The 24,240-nt window shown below is 36.7% G+C and overlaps 1 protein-coding gene across 2 annotated transcripts in view; it reads right to left on the bottom strand.

Moving 5' to 3' along the window:
• LOC133518591 (uncharacterized) overlaps positions 1–21,975 on the bottom strand; it is a 75,400-nt gene extending 53,425 nt beyond the window's left edge. The window contains exon 1 of one of the 2 annotated variants that reach the window (XM_061852255.1): positions 21,874–21,975. The gene's annotated coding sequence lies outside the window, so the exon portion shown is untranslated. Of the gene's footprint in view, positions 1–21,869 lie in introns of both variants that reach the window. The other variant, XM_061852256.1, reaches the window with a different exon arrangement.
• Positions 21,976–24,240: the final 2,265 nt, after the last annotated feature.

The raw sequence follows: 24,240 nt of genomic DNA, 5'->3' as shown, positions 1-24,240 counted from the left end.
ACTGGCGATTATAATTTAATATTTTTGTTTATGTTTAATAGTACATTGTGCAATGAGGGGGGGCTAGTGAAATTTGACAAACGAGGTCTTTAGATGCACGCACGACAGCCGCAGGCTGGAATGTATGAAAGACTCAAGTTTGAAATATTCTTACCCCCGGCGTTACACACAATGTTTTTCATCACACTTGTTAATCGAAATAATTCTTAAATATGGTGACATTTCAAACATTTGTGCGCCGTATTGTCATCCGTTGACCGGTTAAGCATCGAAGGCACAGACTCATTCTCTTTCGGTATTCAGTATTATATTTTTTCATAAACAATTAAAAGTAAAATTTGGTTGGTGACACAATAAAAAACCAAACTATAATTCCAGCGCGAACAATATAGCACACCTGCATGAAATAAGATGAAAAATATTTAATTTAATTAATCGAATAGCCGTATAATATATTTTTACATAATTTTCAATCGTGGCTGAATGCCGAATAGGTACCTTATGTGCCTTCTGTGCCTAACCTATCAAGAAATCACAATATGGCGGACGAATGTTTGATATGTCAGTATGTCACCTGCAATGAAACAAACACTACACTAGAAAACGTATAGGTAATTTGAATCATTAAAGAAAAAAAAATCACAACCTATCGTAGGTATTTATATTTACACGCTGTAAAAACTGAATTTTTATAAAAAACACAATTTTAACACTTCTAATTTTAAGTGGCTAATTTAAACTCTAATAGATGTGTATGACTGTCTTCCGCATGTAGGAATAGGTACAAAAAAAACTCGGCTGAAAATTTAGTTGTAAATAAGATGAATTGATGAGATGCAAAATTCAAAAAATTCAAAATTAAAAATTTATTCTGCAAGTAGGCCTCAAGGGCTCTTTTACAAGTCAATACAACATTTATAGTAACATCATATAGTGACATGAAAAATACATAACAACATTTATAAATACAACAGCCAATACCTGGGTAAACATTACATTATAATAATCTTAAAATAAATAATTACTACAATACAATAGAGATGTATAGTCTCTATGGTTAAAAACACATTAAATCTGGAGATGTAAAAGGTCCCCAATGTCAGAGTACTAATACTAATAAAATTTGGAGGTGTAAAGTCTCTCCAAGTGTCAAAATAAAATTTATACTAAATAAATATACCGCGTTTGGACTGTTAAACTAGCAGTCTCATAAACTAATGCTACATTCTGTACATAACTAGTATGTACCAAGTCAAGTATATTATACAATATGACAGAGACGTATAGTCTCCACGGTTAATACATTAAGTTTGAAGATGTATAAGGTCCCCACGGTCTGAGAAAAAAAAATACACAATAATAAGATTTGGAGGTGTAAAGGTTCTCCAAATGTCAAATAATTAAAATAATTAAAAAAATGTATGAAATACATGTTTCACGTCAAGAGACTGTTAGGCTAACAATCTTAAAACTAGTTCTACAGAATACATAACTACTATGTATTTAATATGTCAATGTCATCATCAAAATAACTAAAACATAACAAAAATTAATACATAAGGTTGAACAGCTAGAAACAACAGCGCCATATGCCTCTCCGGGACACTGCACGCAAAACTATTACAGCTTTTGAGACTGGATACATGGCCATGATTCCGTGTCTCCCAAGTAATCTATTTTATAGTTTCCCTTTATGAGAAGTGCATTTTTGACGTATTGCTTGAATGAAGTATAGGGCAGGTTCCATGCCTCTAAGGGTACTTTGTTATAAAATGTTACACAGTTTCCCATGAACGATTTTTTTACTTTCTGTAGACGAAACTTGGAGACTACTAACTTATGTTTATTTCGCGTATTATAACTATGGATATCAGACAGTTTCTTAAAGGACTTTATATTCTTATGCGTAGGTATACATTATCACATCTAGTATGTATTGTGAAGCTACTGTGAGAATATCTATTTCCTTGAATCGTTCTCTCAGTGAGTCACGAGAAGCCATGTTATAAATAGATCTGATTGCCCTCTTCTGAAGAACGAAGATGGTTTCTATGTCAGCTGCTTTGCCCCACGCCAGTATGCCATAAGACATAATACTGTGAAAGTAACTGAAGTAAACTAGGCGAGCTGTCTCCCCGTCAGTAAACTGCCTGATTCTTCTTACTGCATACGCGGCAGAGCTCAACCTTTTCGCCAGGGCAGATATGTGAGGGGCCCATTGCAGGTTACTATCTAAAGTAAGGCCCAGAAAAACCGTATTCTCGACAAGGTCCAGCGTTTCGCCATTTAATGTGATGATAGTTTCAGATTTTCTTACATTCGGCAGCGAAAATTTGACACATTTCGTCTTTTTCGCATTAAGAAGTAAGTTATTTGCTGTGAACCATTCTAGTACCTTTTCCAAAGTTTCATTGACTTGGCTATAATCGCTCAGTTTCCTGTCAACTTTGAAAATTAGTGAGGTGTCATCAGCAAATAAGACTATCTCACATTTATGTTTTACAAGGTTCGGCAGATCATTTATATATACAAGGAAGAGAAAAGGACCCAAAATTGAACCCTGTGGAACTCCGAGATTTACAGTCATTCCAGTAGACTCCGTTCCATTTACAACCACTTTCTGGGTTCTTTGGTTTAAGTAAGACTTAACAAGGCTCAGAGCTTCCGTTGACAGACCGTAGTGCTTCAGCTTGTGTAGAAGTGTGTCATGCTCCACGCAATCAAATGCTTTGGACAGATCGCAGAAGACACCTATAGCATCTAGTGAGTGTTCCCAGGCGTCGTATATGTGCTTGATTAGTACAGAGGCGGCATCAGTCGTCGAACGACCTCTTGTAAAACCAAATTGCTGATCTTGAAGTAGTTCATTCGAGTTGAAATGTCGAAGCAATTGGTATAATACAATTTTTTCAAACACTTTACTGAGAACAGGAAGTATTGAAATAGGTCTAAAATTTCCAAGGTCATCTTTGCTGCCCGCTTTAAATAGAGGAATGACCTTACTGTACTTCATCAGATCGGGAAATACACATTCTCTAACACAAGCATTAAATATATCGGCCAAATACGGTGCCACTACGTCGATTACAGATTGCATGACTTTCACAGAGATACCCCAAAGGTCCTCAGTATTCTTTAATTTCAAGGACTTGAACGTTTTAATGATTTCATGGGGGTCAGTATATTGGAAGTATAATTCCATGCTGCATTTCTTGACTTTGTTTGTATCCAAGTAAACACCAGCCTTTGCCACAGAGGAGTTCAAGTTCCGTGTAGCATCTGTGGCTATGTTGGTGAAAAAGTGTTGAAACTGAAAGGCGCCAGCAACATCCAGGTCTGCAGACAATATTCGGTCTTGAACTTTCAGTCTGTAGTGGCCATCACGGGGTTTCGTTTTTCCAGTTTCAGTGTTTATTACAGTCCAAGTAGCTTTTACTTTATTGTCAGCTGACCTGACTTTCTGACCTATAAAGGCAGACTTAGCCGCGGCGCAGACTTTCTTAAACACTTTTGAATATTTTCTTACATATTCTGCAAAATTCTCGTCATGGTTAATGCTCCTCATTTCATACAGGTCATACAATCTATTCCTACTCTTATGGATGCCCACTGTGGCCCATTCACTAAACCTTGTTTTCAGTGATCCTTGCTTTAGAGTCTTTGTTTTAAAAATATTCTTGTGGACGTCATGTATCACATTCGACAGTCCCTTGTAAAGTGTATCAGGATCTTGCTCACCTGTAATCAGTGCTGGTACCTTGGATATAACACCTTCTCTAAACCTTTCCATTCGACTGGCAGTGATGGGTCTATATGTAAATGATTGCTGTTGTCTTATAACATTGACTTGGAAATAGGCTTTTTGACCACAGTGATCCTAAAGATCGAGTCTTTGCGATGCGAGAGATCGATGCGAGTGGAATGAACGATGATGGCTAATTCACTTGGAGGAAAGATATCTAAATTTAAAACCGAAGATTTATAAAGCCCGACGGATGAGGCTGTTTGAATTTTGAGATTATAAAATGCGGATCATAGATATTTAACAAGGGATAAATGGCAAAACTAAAAATGTATGGCACAAAAAAACACAATAAATAATTAACTGGTTACAAAAAGGGAATCGGAAGCTATCATTGAAAATTTAAATAAAATAAAATCTTGAGGTTCAGGAAGCTGTGAAAAGGTACAAATGAAAACATGCGTAAGGCTGCTGGTCGCTGAATTCTAAATTTTACTTGCGGAGCCACGCGGAATACGGGCTCGACTCCTCCAACCGACTATGGTTTGCCGCTCGTCTCAAAAAAAGAAAACGGTATTCAGGAACACCTTCCGGAGTCCTCTCGACGGAGAGTTCAAAAGCTTTCCCTTGCACTGGCGATCACGATAACAAATACCACGGCCCGATCGGATCTGCCGCGCACTTCCAATTCGGTAAAAGCACTGGATCAGAATATTGAAATGGGAATAGGAAACTTTGTACTAGAAAGACTAAGAAATAATCTCACTAAGAAATTAAATCAATCCGGTCAAACACCCAGGGAACAAAATTGACTTTTCAATCCAAGAATCACAATCGATCTCCTTTCACTCCCAAACCAAAATCTTGACAATCTCGAACTCTCTAAAATTTTAAGCGCAAATACTCTGGTTATTCAATTGCTACCAGCCATAAAAATATTCAAAAAGTTAAAGGTTAACATACTCCGGTAAAGTAAAAGACGGGTTTTGATATAAGCGCCATCTAACGGTACTCGCGTGAATCAACAACAGCGAAAAAACTATCAAATGACTAAACGAACTGTTCAAGCACAATCTCGAACTGGCTAACTAGACACGGAAGTAGTTCCATAGAACGACGACAGATGTAGCGTCACGCTACACACCGTATTTAAGAATTATTTCGCTTAAAATTTAGTTTTTTCTTAGCAAGTGTGATGAAAAACATTGTGTGAAACTCGGAGGGTAAGAATATTGCATGTATATCCCCAAAAAAAGGAAGGAAAGGGTCGGCTCTCCAGGTTCAATCTATGCTATATTTCTTCCTGCAATATTCAATTAACCTACTCAGTTTTGGTCAAACCGCATGAAAATTCTTTCAGTAGTTTCTGAGTTTATCGCTAACATACGGACAGACATACAAACAGATGAGGCGGGGGACTTTGCTTATAAAGTATATCTGTACAGATAGATAAAGAGACAAATGTAAGTAAGTATAAAAAAACCTTTAAAAAGAATCTATCATATGAAATAAACTGTTTGAAAACCATTGCTTTCTCCCATACATTTGTAAACGGGTGAAGTTTATATCAATTTAGTTCGCACTTATCCCTGACGGATAAATATGTAAATCCAAATCCAGCCATAATATACATAGCAAAAAAGTCTAAAGAACTACCCAAACACGACCAGGGCGAAGCTATGCCTTTAAAATAAATATTATCTTTTAACGAGCAACCCGTCGTCTAAAATTAATGCGCCTGGGTGTCCCATATCACACCACAGCCAAGAAAATGGCATTAGAACGTGTGTGGTTTTCAATGAACAATAAAGCTTAGTTTTAGGGTGCGGCCTCACATATCGGGACACGAATATTCGCCGAATCCCTGTATGACTGGCCGCACCTTTATAGATAACTGCCTTATTCGCTTTTAACCCAGATCCGCACTTAGCCCAACATACCTTACTAATTATTCTGATTATAATAGTATCCGACGTGTCGTGATCTTTATTACGTAAAGTGTTATTATTCAGAAAATTTACCATCATTTATATCATTAGGTATCTGCGCGGCACGACAAATAAGTTTATCTACACACATATCATAAACCCTCTATGATGCCTTCATAATCCGTAAATAATGGCCAACGTTACGACAAACTGTTTTGTTACAATAATTTTTTTATCTGTGATACTGTTGTTATTGCTTGGTTGATTTGGTTATGCATTCAAATTTGGAATATCTCAGAAAAAAAGCAATTAGATTTGACCCCTATTCTAATATCAGTCGAGATGCCTTTTTGTTCGAAATGAAATGTCAATTGCATACAAGCCTATAGAAAGTGATGCTCAAGCAACTTGCTAGTTAATGGCTGGTTTGAGTATACAGTGTGGAAAGATAAGTCGGGTCCTGGAGGGAAACTAGCTTAAATCCTTAAGCTGGCTCATTTTACTTAAAGAAGACATTGCACACTGTACTTATGTTTGAAAGCAGCAAAAAATAATGAGCACGTGTTATATCGGCTAAAACTAATTATTTCCAAAAAAATCGACATTCAAAGTTTTATACGAGTAATATCTTATCGCTAAAGTTACACATAAAGACGGGTGTTTTTTGAGGAAAACTTGAGTTTAAGCAGATATAACAAAACACGTGTACATTATTTTTTCCTGTTCTCAAACATATACTGAAACAAGCCATTAACTAGCAAGTTGCTCGAGCATCACTTTCTATAGGAGTTAGAAGATTTAGTAACTTTTTAACCGACTTCAAGATTTCAAAAGAGAAAGGTTATCAATTCGGTTGTATGTTTTTTTTAAATGTTTGTTACTCCATAACTCCGTCATTTCTGAACCGATTTTGAAAATTATTTTTTTGATTGAATTGATATATATACAGATTGGTCCCGTTTTTGTCAAAACTCAGTTCTGATGATGGGATCCATGAGGAATCGAGGGAACTCTTCAAATGTGAAAGGCATACATATAGTGATTTTTGTACTTTCTGTAACAAATCAAGCATTTATATTAAAAAAAGTGACATTCGATTAAGTGGAACTGATGATTAGAATGGAACTCTTCAACGACGCATAGTACACGTTTGGCGATTTCTCCTCTTCGTTGTGTTTGTTAAGTAAATGAAATTTTCAAAACAAATTTTTGTCAACGCGCGAATTCGACGAAATTAGTTCAATATCACGGCACATATGCTCGCTGGTACCTTGATCGACAAGAAATCTCGCACTTTGGAAATGTTCACCGCTGTCCACACTCTCGTATCGACCACAAAAGCATTTTTCGGTTTGTCCTTTTTAAAACGACACTAGCTCTTCAAATGTCCCGGTTTATTACAAAAATAGCGCTTTAAAACTTGACGACTGTCCTTGTTGTGATGCGTATTCTCCGTTTTATTATACCTGCACTCACTTTGATAATGTCCGTGTCTATTGCATGAAAAGCATTTCACAGTTTACTTGTCTACCTTCTTTGCCACAAAAGGGAGCAGACTCCCACGCTGAGACGAAATGTGTGTAGTCTTCAGGTAAAGACATGAGTACCTTCGTTATTACAAACTTATCTGAGATAGTTTCGCCCAACTGTTTCAAGTGGTTTTTCATCTCCTGTATCTTTGACAGGAACATGGACATTTCCGTACCTTCTTCATACTTAAACTGGAAGAAGCGCTGCTGAACTATATTAGTACTAGTTTCAGATTTCTGCTCGTATACACTCTGTAACTTCCTTCACATCTCTGCTGACGTCTCGCACAAAATGATGTGCAACATGACTTCTTCTGTCATTCTGGTCACTATCAGCGTTGTTTTTCATCTTCGGGTTTTACTGCCGTCTCGTCTCGAAAAGATCTTTCCCTTTCAACGATACTGACGTTTGGAACTTCCATACGTTCCAATTCTTGGAGCCTTCCAATTTAATTGCAGCCCCAACTGCCCCGATCTGTGTAGGATCCATTTTATCTTCCATCCTGTAGGCCCTCCTTCCTTGTACAAATACTTCGATCAAGTAATTTCCTTCCCGGCGCGATAATTCAAAATAATCGCCACCCGCAATCCGGTTAGGGATTGCAATCCGGTCCGGCGGATCCGGTAATCCGGCCGGATCCGGCACTTTTCAGAAGATACCGGATCCGGTAAAAAATCACCGGATCCGGACCGGATCCGGTCAAATAATAAAAACGCCTAAATACAGCACGCACTGTGCGGTTTAGATGAGGAAAAGGCGACTGATGAGAGGTATAAACTTGAACAGAGCATAAAACGAATGAAAATGTTTAAATTTAGTTAAATAAAAATATATTTATTATGATGATGACTGGGAACAGAAGTTGCCTTTCATGTTGGTGGCACGATACGACGATTACAAAAATACTGTAATAGAAAGAAAAAAATTAAACTATGGAGAAGCCATGGAAGGCATAACGTGGGATAAGGGCAGGAGGAAGAAGAAGATCCCATGGAAGGCATTTGTAATTTATGCTAAAGAGAAGAAAGGAGTGTCATAATGTTGTGATAGGAGATTAAAAGTAAACAAATGAGCAGGATTAAGTCGGCGGTACTCAACCGACTAGAGCTGGGCTAATCAATATGTGTTACATGTGTGAATGAATATAAGATTGTAAGTTTGTATTGAAAATGAATGTATGAAATGAAACGATAACATTGATCATCTTTAGTTTACTTCGATTTTATATATATATATGATAAAATATTGTTTATTTTCTATTCAAATTTGAGAGAGAATCTTTTGTATTTACAATTTCATCCAATCTTATGCAATTTCCTTAATGGTACATGCTACTCTACGTCTAGCCAATTCTTTATTTGATCCATGTAACTTTTTTTAGGGAATCCCTTTCCGCGATGGATTTCAATCCTACACTCTATTATTTTTCGCATTAGGTCGTCGTGTCGTGTTCCATTCCCTATAATTTGACCAATATACTTTTCTGTAAATAAAAAAAAGGTAATTTTCTTAAATCATACATACTACTACTTTCTTGGGCAAAAAATGAGGGAAAATTTAATATCATTTTGGTTAATAGTAAAATATCTTATTTTCTTACTAGAATGGATGTCAACGTTACAAAGATTCAATCAAGGAACAGTTACGAAAACTTGTCATTTCAAGGAGTTTCAATTCCCACCCCACATCCCATTACCGGGCTATGGAAACTAATCAAATTTATAATTGTAAACGAAAATTTGAGCACTTGTGAATGGTTATATATAATAAATGACTGATTTCATATTTGGGTTTTTAAGTGATATTGACAAGGTCACACTTTTTACTACTAAGGGTTATTTTATTGTTAAGAAGTTATTTTTTAACTTCAAATTATAGATTGAGGAATACATATTACGCAAAAAACTAGAAAAATATGTCATTTAATTAATTTTGATATCCCTATACCAAACCGGATCCGGTCCGGCCGGATCCGGCCGGGTTATGGCCAAAATCCGGCCGGATCCGGCCGGATTGAAAATCAATCCGGTTTGCAATCCCTAAATCCGGTATTCTTTGAAAACGTTTCATCGCTACAGTTTTACGATCCTTTAAGCCTATATTTATTAATTCATTCTAGTTAGTGGCCTGGGCCCATAACCAGATAAAATATGAAGTATAGGTTTAAATGAATTAATACATTTTATTGTTAACCAACACAGAATATAGCGTGCTGCGTAGCAGCGCCATGACACCACGGACGTAGATAATAAGGTGGATAGAGTACACCGGCCAAAAAGTGTGTTCACATGAGAAGTCAAACCAGAGCCCTGCATCTCGTTCTAATTAGGGTGACCATAAGTCATATTTATGTGGGATATTAGGATAAGTTGGAAATTTGGAATGTATAGTTATGCCAGGATCTTTTCTCATTCGTGCATAGTAAGAGAGAATCATACTCCACACGCACGCAGCTGGTCAACTTTATTGTCACGCGTGCAATAGAGTATTTAAGAGCAAGTTCGGCCTGGCCAGCCACATTAGGGCTCACGCTAGACAATGTTTATTTGTGAAATTGTTACAAATCCTTTATGAGCTGATAAATAAATATTTTATTATTTTTATTTTTATGTCTTTCCCATCACGGAACAATGGTGCTCCGGACCTTTGGGAGGCGTGCGCGGAGCCGAAGCCAACACGTAGAGGCCCTTTTGACACTTTAATGAAATGTAAGGGGTACACCTAGCGGATGCTGCCCTTGCCCGTGTCATGGGACGCACGCAATGGCAGCACCCGCCAGGGTGTAAGGACTATTTGAGGGTTGATGGAATCTAAAATGAACTGGGCTATTGGGTGAAAGCGATGGACTAAATACTGGGCTATGGGATAAAAAACCGGACGCCTGCCTAATAAAACGGTATTCAATTTTATTTCCGGCAGACGGTGACTCGCCCCCACAAGATGGGCCCCCATAAAAAGCGACATCTAGGATGGCTCAAGGGCAACACCGGTGTGAGGGCTCAGGGGTGTCGAGAGGTGTACACCGCTTTCTACCCAGTGGCTGCGAGCAGCCACTGTGCCAACTCGCGTCTTATGCAATTTTTCACTTCCACCCCTGGAGCTTATAGCTCTAACGACTCCACTCTGGCCGGCCGGCTAAGGCAAGCCAGAGGCAGAGAATCCTGTCCCACCCACCCTCCTTGCGGCTAACAGAACTCCCCAGGAGCACTCGGGTACGTGAGGTCGCTACTCTCCAACAGCTCGCCACAAGCTGCCCTGCGTTGACTGATTGCACTGGTAAAACCAGCGGGCGATGGGGTCGTCACATCCCTACGCCTATTATTATTATTATTATTATTTAGGGTCGCCGTTATCGAAAACGAGGAGGAGGACTATAATTATATATATACTCACCCTAATAAGTTTGACAATATAGTCTGGTATTTTTATCGTAAAATTGAATAATTGTCACTTACCTGTGAAAAGATATTCCACAATCAGCATAGCTTTCACTCCTGTAACCCGTCACACAACATTTTTTAAACCATTTTTAGCAATATTATACGTATCAATGCTGGGCGGCGCCATTAGCGTATTTTGAAGACACACGAAAGTATGTCATCAAGTTGGGGATACCAATTAATATTCAAAATTACTATAATTTCTACCATATTCAATTTAATGTTTTTTTCTGTTAATAATATTAGCTTACATGCTTGTTTTAATTAGTTAATAATATTAGCATCATAATTAATTGCAAATGACTTAATAAAAGCGGCCAAGTGCGAGTCGGACTCGCGCATGAAGGGTTCCGTACCATTTATGAAGTATTAAAAAAAATCTACTTACTAGATCTCGTTCAACATTTTACCACTTTGGACACACATTTTACCACTTTGGAAGTGTCTCTCGCGTAAACTATTCAGTTTAGAAAAAAATGATATTAAAAACCTCAATAGGTTTTTTGATGACCTATCCGTAGATACCCCACACGTATGGGTTTGATGAAAAAAAATATATTTTTATTTTATGACTTATTCAAAAAACTACTTACTAGATATCGTTCAAACCCTAGAAATTTTTGGCTTACTAAGACTAAATTATACTCAATTAATTGCAAATATCATCTTCTGAAAAATGTGAATAGTGACTTTTGCCTTAACTCCGGTTCTTAGTGGATTTTTTTTCAAAAACTGAAAAAATCCTGAGATTTAATGGATTTTCATGTACTTTACAATGATCCCAAGGGATTTCGAGGTCGAAAACTTGGATTTGTTATTACCATTTCATCACTACCAACATATTAAAAAAACAGAAGTACCTCATTTGATGTTAGGTAAAATGTACCAATTCCATGGGCTAAAATCGCCGCTATCTTTACTAGGTACATTTCTAAGTGTCGCCTCCCTGACCTATACTAAGTATTTTTGTGTACAACGCCATATGTCGGCAAATTAACTAATTTGCGCGATGTAATGCACGTATGTTGGTTTTTCGAGGATAATTCTCTATCATGTAAACCGATTTCAAAAATTGATCTTTTATTTGAAATTTTATTTGTATTTAATGTACTTAATCTCATAGAACTTTCAGGTGTAATAAACACACGTAAGAATTTTCTAAAAGGTTTTTTTTATTAAAAAAAGTTACCAAAATAGAGGTCTGATTATATTTTTCCTGTAAAATTTATAATAATGTTAATATTATGTAAACATTTCATAATTTTTCGTCGGTAAACTTCGGAGATAAGGGGGGAACGGTATATTTATCACATTTTCCTTCCTAATAATTTTTTTTCTATGAAAAAAAAAGATAAAAATGTTTTATAATGTACGATTTGAGTTCTTTCAAATGATACCCCACTTGACCTAGTCACTAGACTTTTAATTTTCCCCCCTCTTCATATTCGGCATTTCCAATAATTAATAAAAAAAATACTTTCAATGTGTGTGTTTTAGCGTTGTTTATAACTACTTATTCCAAATTTCAAATCGATAGCTTAAGTGGTTTTCGAGATATTTAGCGATGTGACAGACAGACAGACAGACAGGCGACGGACAGAGTCGCACCGTAAGGGTTCCTTTTGTACCCTTTTGGTACGGAACCCTAAACATGTCAGTGAGATAGTGATAATATATGATTATATTTTTCCTGTAATATTTATGATAATGTTAAGTAAAATTTTGATATTTTTTCTTTGGTAAACTTCGGAGATAATTTCACTGTGCAAAAAAAATTGTTTTACAATGTTGAAGTTGAGCTCTTTCAAATGAACCTAGTAACTAGAAGTTTGAAATTTTGCCCCCTCTTCATATTGGACATTTTCCTTAATAAAATAAAAAAAAATGTCATTTTCATTGTGTCTGGATCGGCGTTGTTCATATCTATTCCAAATGTCGAATCGATAGCATATTTAGTTCTCGAGATATTTAGCAGTGTGACAGACAGACTGACGGACAGAGTCGGACGCAGCATAAGGTTTCCTGTTGTACCTTTTTGGAACGGAACCCTAAAAACACGTGCAGCTGTTTTGCAGTTTCCGATTCAAACCGACCGCATACCTTCCGTGTTACTGTAGATGCGAAATTGTGGATCTAATAATGAATGTACAAGTAATTAGTATTTGGCAAAAAAACCATTTTTGGTACAAGTTTTCGTCGCTGACTGTACTTTTGTTACTACAGGCAACTAATACTCATCGAGACAGACAGAGAAAACCCCCACACACAATTCGGTAGCGTTTCATCACAGAGTTCCTATGGCCACCTCCTGTCTGCATCATCATCATCATCAGCTCAATGGTACCATAATAATGCATTGTCAACCGCCTTACATATGTTTCAGCTCAATTGGAAATCGGGAAGTGGGTAAAATTTTAGCTTCCAAGATTTGACACTCACAAAATAACATACCTACATCACATACTAACAGGGTCAGTTAAATAAAAGCTTGTAAAAACGGTTGAAAACATAAACATACCCGAGAACAAAGGTGTTCCGCTCTGTGTATGTTCGACTTAACTAGTGTAATTACTGATATTTTCTTAGTGACTTCACAATTGACATTTGGCGAGGTCAAAGATTAAGAGTAGCAGTAATTAGTATAAAAATAGTCATTCTTAAGTTGTTTTTTTATTTATTTTAATATTACTTTGAAATTAGTACGAGCATATATATTTTCCACCATGTTTAGGTACCGTCAACTTCCACAACATATACTACCATTCCCAACATTGCCGGTCTTAAAAAAATCGTGACTCTTTACAAAACAGCTGTCTATAATCGCTACCAATGTTAGAACTTAAAGACAATCTATTTTGTCAATCACTTTTTTAAGCCAGGCAGTGTTGGGCATGTTAGGCAATTTTGAGGAAGTTTAATGTACTCAGTTTCAGTCTGGTATCGTCGGAAATATATGTAGTTAGGTACTATTGTCTATTTTTATCTGCAATTTTTTCACTAGACGCCAATTTGATTGGGGGTTTTGGTAATGAGCAAAAATGTAAAAAAAAAAAATACTATAGCTTTAGTTGTCTAATTGTCTATATGTGTGAAGTGTTCGGATAGACGTTCCATATATTTAGTCCTCTCCTTTGAGGCAACATAGTTCAGAGTAGTCGTGTGCGCCGCGGCGGCGCGCGCGCCTACGCCGACAAGTCCCGCGCCGCCGCCGCCGGTAATTTGATTGAACCAGTGTGAAAAACTCATTCGCCGCTCGCGATATGGGCTAATCCTTCAGCATTATACGTTGTCCTTGACGGTTATTTAGTACAAAAAAGATTCAATTTTAATCACTTTCACCTTAACATTATATTCTGGGTTTGTTTTTACCATTTTGCACGACTTTAGGCGTCCACACCACAGTTGAGAACTTAAAGAGTTGTATCAAGGGGCTCCCTAACGCCAATGACTGACAATGGTTGACTGGTAGAGAATTCCTCATGGCATTAAGTCCGCCTTTTGTACTATAAAGTTATATTTTGTCCAATAAAGATTAAATAAATAAATGACCTCTATCTGAATCCCTTAGTTTTCTAATGTTTTTTGTAGTTTATCATTAGTGTACGGACATGTGGTGGCATTTTGAACAGAGCGGACAATAGAGTCACCTAGGTGTATTTTTAGATTAAATTTATAACGATTAAATGATTTTTTGAAAACATATTTATCACACTTTTTAATTCTTATTCAGTGACAGTGACAAAGTTGTTAGACTAAATATATATATTTTAATGCCTCAATAGACAGAAAGTGGTCAAGTGTTGGGACTTTATCTTTTCCTTCTAATAATATTGCATCGCACTTTAATGAGTTCAAGGCGTTTTTAACGTAAAGCTTCTTGACCACGAAGTTTGTGCTGCTCGGATCGAGCATGAAAGTTCTGGTGGCGTCGATAGCTGCCTCGCAAACTAATTTAGTGGAAAACCCTAGTTGGCGCGGTTGTAAGTAGAGAGCCATTGCATCTCGCACGGCAGGGCATCCGAGCTTTGCGGTCAAACGGGGGTATACACTTCCAATAGCGATTGGTCTTATGCCTCCAGCCTTATTCGAGAGCGCGCATAAGGATTGCACGTAGATGTAAGGGCACACTTCGAGGTTCAGTTGGCCGCTAAGGAGAAAGGTGCACAGTTGTATTACGCTCTGTAGTAAACGTGGCCCGTTGTCGCGGGCAGAGCCAGAATTGAGCTCTTGCAGGTGTTACCTATGGCCGGAAAGATGAATGATCTCAATTAGCATTTAACATTATGCCTTATCTGAAGTTTGGTAGGGGAAAGGCACCAGTAGTTAGCCTTTTTCCGAAATTTCTATGTTCAAGAACGTCTCATTTGCCCACTAATTGACCAAAACGAATTATGAATGTTTTTACTCTTCAATAATTTAATAAAGTTTATTTTTTATAAAGATTAAAACGTAATTTATTGAAGCTTTTAGAATGATTTCATTAAATATAATGAAACGGCCTTTTTGCCAGTAATCAGCCAATACACAGCCTTTAAGTACCCAGTGTCCAGCCATCCCATTTTAACGGCTGACTATTGGGTTCTGAGTTCCGTGATTTCAGTGTCCAGTGGTCAGCCACAGGATGACTACTGGGTATTAGATGTATTTTAATCAAATAAAATCATAATAATGTACATATTTAAAGGTACTTGAATTAAAAACTTACATTGCATCTGAAAATAAAAAGAATCTTGAAACTTATGGTCAGCCTCCCTCGGCTGACTTCTGGGTCGTAAGACCTTTTTAAAATTACTGCCCTAAGCCCAGTAGTCGGCCAGGAGAGGCTGACTATTGGATTTTATACAAAAATAATAGTTCCCAATAGGCAGCCCCCTTAAAAATGTTATTTTAATATGGATTAACATTCTTTTTTAGGGTTCCGTAGTCAACTAGGAACACTTATAGTTTCGCCATGTCCGTCTGTCTGTCTGTCTGTCTGTCCGAGGCTTTGCTCCTTGGTCGTTAGTGCTAGAAAGCTGAAATTTGGCATGGATATATAAATCAATAAAGCCGATAAAATCGTACAATAAAATTTAAACATTTAATTTTTTTTAGGGTACCTGGGTGTAGGGGACAATTAAAGTGGGGGTCAACTTTTTTTTTTGCTTCAACCCTACAGTGTGGGGTATCGTTGGAAAGGTCTTTCAAAACTAATATGGATCTACAACAAACATTTTTTGATAAAGTGTATATTTTCGGAGATAATCGCTCCGAAAGAAAAAAAAATGTGTCCCCCCCCCCCCCTCTAACTTTTGAACCATAGGTCCAAAAAATATGAAAAAAATCGTGGAAGTAGAGCTTAAGAAAGACATTAAATGAAAACTGTAGCGGACATGATCAGTTTAGCTGTTTTTGAGTTATCGCAAAAAGTTTTCCCTTCATATAGTAAAAACCTAGCGTTCATAGCCCTGACTTTTATCTCGATATCGTAATTTTCTAGCGATAAATCCATTATCTATACAAAACTGTCGCAAAAATGTTATCGCTTGTGTATCATGATACAGGGTAGGATGGAGCCATATACTGACTACTCGCTTGCAAGTGTCCAATAAGTTTACCAATAAAACATAATTTATACGGCCACAAATAAAATATTAAATGCCTTTAAGTCTGTTTGTTCATTTCTACATGGAAACGAAGTCATTTCAAATTATAAAAATATCAACTGAAGACCTTTCACCGCCAGCAGTCACCGCTCGCCGCTCAGCTACCCGCTGACGTCGATACCACGGCCTTACGTTTTATGACACGATTCAGAGGCGTAACGTCAGGGCAGCGGCACGCATGGTCCGCCATTTTAGTTAGTCAGTCATTCCATTCCATGTTCGGGTGCGCTTGCGTTCAGTCGAGTTTTGGAATTTTAATAAAAGCAAATTTTATAACATTTTTTTTCTATCTAACAATTATTTCCTTATCTCTAACAAGTCACGATTTAGACAAGCATAACTACACGCCATTTCGCTAAAGTTACTTCCTTTATAAGAAAGAAAAAGCATAATTATATATAAGTATTAATAGACAGAATTTATACAATCGTGATATAATAGAGAGCTTTTCAGTCATGTACTTACCGTGTTTAGGCAACGAAGCTTGCTGAGTTGCCTAAGTGAGGTACAAGATTGAAAAGCTTGATTATATCACTATTGTATACAATACTTTTTCTACTAGTAATCTAAAATAATACTTTTTTTTACTATAAAACCTAAATAATTAATGAAAATTGGTAAGTATAGTAATAGTACTAAAGACGAACTCCGCGACTCCGCGCTACCCCGCGCCCTTTTAGTATTTTCTAAGGGAGCGGGGCGGCATGTGATTGGTATTTTTTTATATTGTTGACTACAGTACAGTGTATCAAAAAGATCTTATAGGTAGTTGAGTGCGAGCCCAAACATTAAAAGTACGCAATTATAGTTATACGAAATCATAATTCAAGCAAAAGTCGATGAGTAGAAAATGTTAGTAAGTGACGACTTGTTTTTTTTTTCTTTGGTCTTGAATTTCAACCCATCATTTATTTCACATGAATAAAAACCATATTCAGGTATTGTTAAATTTCTATGTAAAAAAACCCATAAGTTGACAAAAATGTTCATTCTTATTAGACATACGGAATCTAAAATAGTATTTTATGCAATAGTTGTATAAGAAGGGTCAAAAAAGGCGAGTGGCGTGAGTTACAATGTGAGCCGGAGCCGAAGGCGTAGGCGAACATTGTAAAGGAATACGCCACGAGCATTTTTTGACCTACTTATACAACGTTGCATACAATATTTTTCCTACGAGTCAACAAAAATAAATCTTAATTTAGGTAAACAAAGCAAAAGTATATAGCCAAGACGCGCGAGCATACCTTGTTACGCGCCCAGCCCGCCCCGGGCCGCGGTCGGCCGTACTTGCTACTTGCTAAATTAAATTTTTGGACAGTTTTTTCTCAATTTTGGCCACCGTAGCCTACGGAGACTAACAAGCAACGCTAAGCGGTCTTCGTAGTCTATGGGTGTTGCTTTATTACGGGTGTCACATGCGTGTTTCTGACTTATGAAGTAATTATTTTTACTATGCAACCAAATGAATATTTTGTAAGTTGGCAGCAATGCACTTAGTTTAAAACTGTATTCGTTTTGGTTTTGTTAGGTTGGTAGCCATTAATCGCAGTAACGTTATAGCGATTAAAAGCACAAGAGCTTTTATGAGGAATAGACAATATAGACTTTTCTTGAAACCTTTTATGTATGTTCTTATATACGTGTTAATGGATGCATAAATGACAGATAACAGTAGAGGAGTAGGAAAAAGACATAAGATGCACGTTATGCTTTTTCTATCTCGTATGACTCCTGCTTTTGTGCTTTTTCTGCTTAGTGTCGGTTTAAAAAAAGCGAACTTGTGGTTTATTTCTTAAACGCTTTGTCAGTTATGCTTCATCAGGCTAGTAGGTAATCCCCCTCCAATCCTCTCAAGGATAGATTTCGGCCGGTTTACTCAACGCGCGCAGGTCGATCGGTTAATTTAATTTGGAAGAGGTTGCGCGTACGACGCAAGTACTTATTATACTTATTAATCAGCTGATTTACAAAAGGTACTTATGCTTCCACGAACGGAGTAAATCAAATCGGTTATGTTTTGGTTGCCCTACACTAATCATATTTATTAAAAGTTTTGTGCCTGTAAAGATAGCCAAGTAAAGATCCACCGTTAGCAGTTTTATGGCACGAAGCTATTTCGGGTCGAAAAAATAGGATATTGTTTGTGCTTTTCGACAGTTCTTCATGGAAGTCAGAGATGTATAACTGCGCTTGACAAAATAAAAATTGGTGCCTTCTGTCATATACAGAGTTAAGAACCAACTCCATCACTCGAAAATATTTTGAACCAGGGCATAAGTTTATGTCTGCCGATAACTTTTATCATCAAGTTGTATTCTCTATGAAGAACATAGTTAAAATTACAGTTTTGAATGATTCACGGTTGGCTTCACTACACTTAAATCGGGAATATCGGGGGTATCGGGAGCTCAATCAAAGCAATATAAAAGGTAATCACGGTTTATATCCCGGTCGATTTAAGTATAGTTAAAAATTTCGAAGAATTCAAAGACTTTGTGACAAAGTAAAAGTGCATTATATTCAATTGTTTTTTTTTTTTTACTTTTAAAGATGGCACGTCATCGGCACCTAATAAATCAGTTTAGCCAAGCCACGGCCTTATTTGCACTATATCGTAGGAATAAAATTTACTAAAGGAGAGTGTACCTTTGACTACAAAACGTCATTTGAAGGTGACAATATCAGGCTGCATAGATCCAGCCTGATATTGTCACCTTCAAATGACGTTTTGTAGTCAAAGTTAATTAGAATTAAATCTAATATTATTATAATAAATGGCTTTCCATTGCCTAAATTAAAGGCTGAGCCTAGAGGAGTCACCTCAAAAAGAAAGGAAGATATTATCAAGTGTCTTGGAAAATTGATACCTCTTAATAGGCTTACATTTTGGAAAGATCCAATCAATAAGAAAGCTGCAAATCTTATAGAGATTATTATTAAGTTTTCTATATGATTATTATCAAAAAAATCTAAAGGTATCTCAATAAATTAAGGTTTACTCGTAGTACTTAACGCAATCTAATTGTACCTCATTTCAGTTTTGTATTTCATTATTACCTAAGTATCTGTAAAAGCATTTGTAGATTTGTACTTAGTGCAATCTAATTGTGGTGTATGTTAGTTTTGTATTACATTATTACCCAAATATGTAAGCGTATCTCAATTAATTAAAGATAAGTAATTACTTAGTGCAATCTAATTATGGTTAATTTTAATTTTGTGTTACATGATTTATTACTCAAAGATCTCTTAAAGTATCTCATTTATTTTCTTTTAATAAATAATTATGATTCTACAACGTATTTTTATGAATTCTTTGCCGAGATAAATCATCTCCATCCAATCACTATTTGTTCATTAACAAAAGTTTCAATTTTATAATTTAACCTCCTTGAACAGGTGTTCAAAGTTTTTCGTTCATTCTCGAAACTTGTTATTTGTCAGTTACAGGAGCTGTAATGCTCGCTTTGGGTCGTTTCTGAATCCATTGCAGTTCAACGGGAAATCGCAAAGAGAATAATATGGACCTTTTAGCTGGGTACGACTTAAGGCGGGTTATTTTAGTTTTTAATAACTATATTTTTTAAATTCTTTGCCCGCTGTATGAGGTTGGAATCTGAACAACAACCTTAACAACAATAAATTAGCGGCTATATAAGTTAAAGTTAAAATATCAATTTTAAGGCCAGAGCATACCGGCTGCGTGTGCGTGGACGTGCAGGATGTTTAGCCGCGCAAGCGGTATGCCGTCTCTCATAAGGATCTGTATATTACAACACGTACGTGAACGAAAAAACGAAAGGCCTATAACAATTGTCTAAAAAATAAAGTATCATTATTTATTTTAGTAATCGGTGAATGCTGATGTTGCCCCACCTCGTATAACATCTTTTGCTTGGACTTTTTTTTATTGTGTTTGTCGGACATGACATTTTAAGTTTCTATACTTAGTAACTGTGGTGCGCGAGGCGAGGCACACGAATGATAATCCAAGCCATCCGAAGGCGCGCATTAATGACTCTCAGCTGGTCTGTTTTATTGCTTTTAGCTATGTAAGTGTGTATTAATGGACATAGTTGATAGTTCTTTAACTTAGGACAAAGTTAATTAGATTATTCAACTTGAAGTTCAAGTAAAGAACAATACGAAGTATTTTTTACTTCGTGCTCAATATTTTATTTTATACCTATTTTGTGTTTTGTCCAAGTATTTATATCATCAACGGACTTAAGTACAATACAGTGTGGGGTATTGTTGGAAAGGACTTTCAAAATGAATAGGGGTCTTGAACAATTATTTTGATAAAGTAAATATATTCGGAGATAACCGCTCCGAAAGAAAAAAAATGTGTATCCCCCTCAAACTTTTGAACCATAAGTCCAAAAAATATGAAAAAAAATCGTAGAAGTAGAGCTTAAGAAAAATATTAAATGAAAACTATAGCGGGCATTATCAGTTAAGCTGTTTTTGAGTTATCGTAAAAAGTCTCCTCTTCATAGTAAAAAGACGTACATCCACAGTTAAACGTTATTACGACATTAAATGGGTTGTTAAAATTGCTTATAAAAATAGAATGAGTACACTATTTTTATTTAATATTTAATTTCTCTAAAACAGTTTCATTAGCTGTATGAGTAATGCCGTTGACTATTGGCAGTTTTAGAACGAATGAATAAAAAATTAAAAAATTGGAGGCAATCCCGCTAATTTTATATTCATATTAGTTTATTGCACTCATGTACAATGCATTATGTCTAGGACTTATTGCTATACTTTACTTTTTCACGCTTTAATGAACAAAATCATTTTAACATTACTGCAGTTTGCTAAAATATCTGTTTTTCATCTCTATAGCAATCTAAATGTTTTTCGCTATGGGATATTTATCTTAGGAAAAAATCATGGCCATACATCTATTACTTTAATTAGGTACTGACTATGCAAATTTGCCTATTTGTTCAACTCGGGTGAAATGTACCATTTCATCCCTTGGTTAAATATCTAATATACTAATAGCTCCAGTTTAGGTTATTGTGGCGGAAGGGTAACTACGGAACCCTACACTGAGCATGGCCCGACATGCTCTAGGCCTGTTTTTATTCTATCTCTTAGTATGCATGAAGATGCTTTGTTTCGTCTGTTTGCTGATATTAAATAGAAACTCAAGCACGAGACTGTTCTGTTGAGACTCAATTATATCGTCACTAATGGTCATGATATTACAGTCAAGTGCAAATATATGTATCGAAAGAATCGTCTCATAAATAGGGTACTACGCTCTTATTACACTGGAATAAGATGCTGTGGATGTGGGACATATTTTGGAGTAAGATGTGTACACCCATATTTTTACACTTGACTGTACTTTAGTGATTATACATGTTATACATGTAGTAACAAACTTTGTTGAAAACTATCGATTTATTTAAAACTACTTTCGCCATGCCGATTTGACCCATGCTTATTCGTTTACTATGATGACACGAGTCATAACAACCAACCATATGCTACAGCCCTTTTAGGCTGGCTCATTTTTGTGGAATTGTTTTAGTTGAAATAATAAAAAAATGTGTTTACATACTTACTATGAAACGTCACAAAAGTAGATAACTAGTTATAAAGGAATTCGAATGCAGTTATTGATGTGGTCGAGCGCGGCCGGGCGCGGCGCCGCTCGTGCGTGGACTGAGGGTGCCGCCCGCCCCAGCGACCCACGACCCCCCACCAACACCATTGAACCCTTTGGGCTACTTTTACTAACTTTTCTAGCATTGTAAATATCATTTGAGTGCACAAGCAAGTATATGCATCAACATCCATCCTCATTAATGTTGTCTTTACCAATAACTTATTACGTAGTTATTTCTGTTGACATATTGCACCAGAAATATAAAAGCGTAATCGCTGACTTAAGATAATATAAGTAGGTATATTTTATGGATTCCTTGTTTTTTAAAACTTCCCTTCCTGCTTCCGATAAATGGCTTATAAGTTTAGCTACTTAGTATACGAATATTTGAGACGACATCAGTAAAAAATAATTACTATTACTTCAAATAATTGAAATTATCGCTTACCTGAGAATGTTTATAGCACATATTAGTTGAATAGAAGCATTTCCTTCACTCTTACACATTTAAAATACCGAGCAAAATCAATTTGCAAGCTTTTACGTAACATATTTGCCGAGAAAAAGCAGTGCGGCTGCTTTTATAGAACACTTTTACTGAGTAATAGCAAATTGCTGAAGTTTATAGAACAAATAATCGAATTAAAGCGCTGTCGTTGCTATTAAAACACCAGAAGTGTTTTTATCCACTTTTATCGCATCGATTTGCTTCTTATACAGCGCTTACCCTAGTTTTATAATACTAGTCTGTATAATGTGTGCCTTTTTCGCGTCGAGTAAACGTTTACACAGGACTTTCGTTCGAGTGTTGTTATATTGTTTATAGCATCAAAAAGCGAACATAATAACGTGCTCTCGACTTTTATAGCACATAGATTTGCTAGTTGGGAATGCAAGGTACAGCAGAAACTGTTAAAATAATTGTTATGCACCGACGTAAGCACCCACATAGGTACTTGTGCCGCACGAGCACGAGCCTTAGAGAATTACAAGACAAGCGTGTTAGCATGCCTAGTCACGTGTGTGGAGACCGCAAGCTTGCCTGACATGCGATATTATATCGCCCAGGGCACATGTTCAAGTATGACTCATCTAACCAACCACCGCGTGACTAGTTCATCTTGAATTAGCTTCACTAACAATCATAAAACATCGGCATGCAAGTCGAGATCATCACCGGCCACCGCCTAAAAGTAACGTAAGCAAACGTATCTCGTTTATCTAAACACGCTTTCAACCTAAGAATGAAAATAGAAGATGCTAAAAGTAGCATTGATGTGATGTCTAATTTTTTGTACCTACTTATCTAATTTAGTGAATATTTTAACAGTAAGTAAATTCTGATTTCTGGTGGAGGCCTAGTCAAGATGACAATAGTAGGTACATCGATAAACGCCAAACGAAAAAAAAAAGGCCGAGAGCATATCGGGCCATGCTCAGCGTAGGATTCCGTCCATCACAATACTTGCCTTGTACAGGAATGATGACAAATTTTGAAATCCCTTTTTATATTGTCGATACATTTGTATTGGTTCCGAAAAACACAATATTTCAGCTATACACATGCGTTTTAACATAAATATATGTAATTACTATATTAATTTCTTGGGCAAAATACAATAAAGGCGCTATGTATGTAATGTAAAAGGGCGTTTCACGCTCTTGAAACGTCAGGCTTAGCTCGACCGGTGTAAGGCGACCTGTATTTAAGATCGCGCTACGAGTGCTTTAAACGTCGGTTTTACCCGAGCTTACAGTGTAACATTCGGCCTTTGTATTTAGAGACTTGTACTATTATTCTATGTTAACCAAACTAATGGCCTGGGTTTTTGCAAATAGAACCCTTAGCATGCCCACGGATGACACGCACACTGAATGTCATTTTACTAAACTGTACACAGTAGAAATTCCTCTTAGAGACAAATGGACCAACGCACGTCGAAGAGGGAAGCCATATTTGGTACACTGATGGTTCCAAGAAAGGCATTGATGTAGGATGTGGGATCTATGGTGAGAGACCTAAGCTCAGAGCTAGCATCAGCATAGGCACACAGGCCTCAATCTTCCAGGCGGAAATCTCGCTACCAACAAATGTGCGGAGATTAACCTGGATAGAAACCTAAGACAACAACAAATCTACATCAACTCAGACAGCCAGGCTGCTCTGCTGGCACTAGAATCCCTTGAGTCTAACACAAAACTAGTCCAGAACTGTAAAACAAACCTAAATGCACTGGCTAACTCCAACAAAGTCATACTTATGTGGATACCAGGGCACTCCGACATTAACGAAAACGAAGAAGCGGACGAACTTGCTAGAAAG

Source organism: Cydia pomonella, chromosome 1 (assembly GCF_033807575.1).
Source record: "Cydia pomonella isolate Wapato2018A chromosome 1, ilCydPomo1, whole genome shotgun sequence".
Lineage (NCBI taxonomy): Eukaryota > Metazoa > Arthropoda > Insecta > Lepidoptera > Tortricidae > Cydia > Cydia pomonella.
The sequence above is the reverse complement of the archived record's forward strand: the minus strand, read 5'-3'. Positions and strand labels throughout refer to the sequence as shown.